The sequence below is a fragment of the Sinocyclocheilus anshuiensis genome, unplaced genomic scaffold (assembly GCF_001515605.1).
Source record: "Sinocyclocheilus anshuiensis isolate Anshui unplaced genomic scaffold, SAMN03320099.WGS_v1.1 scaffold2678, whole genome shotgun sequence".
NCBI classification, from domain to species: Eukaryota; Metazoa; Chordata; class Actinopteri; order Cypriniformes; family Cyprinidae; genus Sinocyclocheilus; species Sinocyclocheilus anshuiensis.
This window is the reverse complement of record NW_015559983.1, coordinates 64,525-67,410: the sequence shown is the minus strand read 5'-3', so window position 1 is coordinate 67,410 and position 2,886 is coordinate 64,525. Positions and strand designations below refer to the sequence as shown.

General features: G+C 39.0%; 1 protein-coding gene across 4 annotated transcripts in view; it reads right to left on the bottom strand.

The window, feature by feature from the left end:
- LOC107681652 (TSC22 domain family protein 4-like) overlaps nt 1-2,886 on the bottom strand; it is an 18,250-nt gene that overhangs the window by 7,596 nt on the left and 7,768 nt on the right. The gene's annotated exons all lie outside the window — the stretch shown is intronic.

Below are 2,886 nucleotides of genomic sequence, written 5' to 3'. Positions count from 1 at the left end.
TACATTTTATTTTTCAGGATTCACAGATGAATAGAAAGTTCAAAAGAACAGCATTTATTTGAAATAGAAATCTACAGTAACATTAGAAATGTCTGTAACTGTCACTTTTGATCAATTTAATGCAGCCTTGATGAATAAAAGTAATAATTTCCGTAAAATATTACTCCAAACTTTTGAAAGATAATAAAAAATGTTTTTTTTTTCATTTAAAAATATTTATTTATTAAGGAACCAATTAATTGTGAAATCATATTGAAGCAGAGAGTGTGTGAGAGAGAGTGTGTGAGAGAGAGTGTGTGAGAGAGAGTGTGTGAGAGAGAGTGTGTGTGAGTGTGTGTGAGATAGTGTGCGTGTGTGTGAGTGAGTGTGTGAGAGAGAGAGTGTGTGAGTGTGTGTGAGAGATTGTGTGTTTGCGTGTGTTTTGTGTGTATGTGTGTGTGAGAGAGAGAGAGAGAGAGAGAGAGTGTGTTTGTTTGTGTTTGCGTGCGTGTGTTTGTTTGTGTGTGTGTGTGTGATCAGCTATCTGATCTGTGATCCACGACACCACATCAGTGTGATACGAGTTTGAAACACACTTGATGATAAGAATCACACACACACGCACTTCTCCACAGCTCAGTTTTTTTTTTTCTCTGCCGTTCTGCTTTCTTTCTAACTCCCCTCCTTCATGAATGCTGCCTCTATTCCTGCACTAATGCAGCCTTAAACTCAGAGAGAGCGACAGAATGACGGGGAAAATAAACACGAAGGCCAGAAACATGCTTCACACAAAACACACTCCAGCCGTTCACCCAACAAACACACGCTTCACGTGCGTGAACAATGCAGGAATAACTCATGCGCTCGTGTGAGTGTGTTTCGAGATGCACAAGCGCTGGTGTGTGTGTGTGTGTGTGTGTGTGTGTGTGTGTGACTGAGGTATTTCCTCTGGGTCTGTGACAGTAAGCACTACGGCGTGAAAACACTCATCAGGGCCTCGAGAAACCCAGAGCGTCACCTTTCCAACCACTCAACTCACTAAAAATACAAACGCACTCAACTCACACCTAAATATAGAAGAGCAACAACTGGCTTTTGTGCACCATCACACTGCCAAAGTAAAGGTGGCTCAGCACTTTAAAACCCTCAAATCAGGAACCACAAACATCAGCAGCCACGCAGTAGGACCAAACAAAACGCAATCAGTCAAGCATCTAATGTGACACGCATTTAGCGATGCTTAAATGACTTTGGATATTAAACATGTTCTCAAAACTCATAAATACAGAGCCCTTAAATGGACATGGTGATAGGAAGGAATAACTATTTTAACTATATAGACCACTACCAAACATTTTCGGTACAAATACACCCCTAATCCTTACGATAAAGTCGTGGATTCTGATTGGCTGTCAGTGTTTCCATTCTTCATCAGCTAAAAATAAAATCGCTCTGAAAGTGATTCCAATATCGTTACTCTGTCATTGTCATTAAAGCCTGTTCACACCAAGTATGATAACTGTAACAAAAACTATATTAGTGTCCACACCAGCGAGCGATAATGTTCTGCTTACTATAAGCGTGCTGCAGTTTTGTCGCCTGTCGCTTTAAATGCTAGAGCTCTTTAAAGTCGGTGGATTCTGATTGGCTGTCAAACTTTTTATCGTACATCAACTAGAAAAAACGTTCTGAAAGTGACTCCAACGATATCGTTCCTCTGTTTTGTTTTCGTTAAGACCCAGAACGATAGCTATAATGATATTCATAACGATTTCTATATTAGCGTCCACACCAAAGGACGATAACTTTCTCTTTATTGGTTATTATCTCTTTAATCGACGAATTCTGATTGGTTGTCGAAGTTTTTATCGTTCATCAGCTGAAAAAAAAAAAAAAACATTCTGAAAGCGATTCCAACGATAACGTTTCTCGTTATGGTTAAGGCCCATTCACACAAATAGACGATAACTATACAGATAACTATATTAATTTCCACACCAACAAACTAAATAATTCTGTTTATTATAGCGTGCTGCAGTTTTGTCGCCTGTCGCTTTAAATGCTAGAGCTCTTTAAAGTCGGTGGATTCTGATTGACTGTCGAAGTTTTTATCGTACATCAACTAGAAAAAACGTTCTGAAAGTGACTCCAACGATATCGTTCCTCGGTGTTGTTTTCATTAAGACCCAGAACGATAGCTATAATGATATTCATAACGATTTCTATATTAGCGTCCACACCAAAGGACGATAACTTTCTCTTTATACTAAGAGCAGCAGTTTTGTAATCTACTGCTTTAAATTTACGAACTCTTTAAAGTCCGACGAATTCTGATTGGTTGCCGAAGTTTTTATCGTTCATCAGCTGGAAAAAAAAAACATTCTGAAAGTGTTGTTGTTGTTATAGTTGTGCTGTGGACTTACTGCTGTTGTCCTGACGATTGTTAAAACGTACAGTTATCGCTATCATTCTTACTGTAAACGGCCCTTAAAGGGGTCGGGTCACATGACGTGATTTCAAGTCTTCCTTTATCTTTGGAGTGTTACTGTTCGTGCATAGATAAAATCCGTAAAGTCACAAAGTCTCAAGGCCAAAGAGATATTCTTTATAAAAGTTAAGACTCATCCAAGACTTCCTAAAACACGCCCCCAAATATGGTAAGGGGCGTAACATTTCCGTCACATGCTTGAGGTGTTTAGCCAATCACAACGCACTGGATAGCTGGCCAATCATGTTAATTTGGTCAGCTATTTTCAATTTTAGTCTTAGTCTTAGTCCCGTGTTAAATGTCCTTGGTAGTTTTTATCATATTTAGTCAACCTTATCCTATTTAGTTTTAGTCGAGTTTTAGTCGACTAAGGCCCGGTTTCATAGACAGGGTTTAGCCTAAACCAGGATTAGGCCATA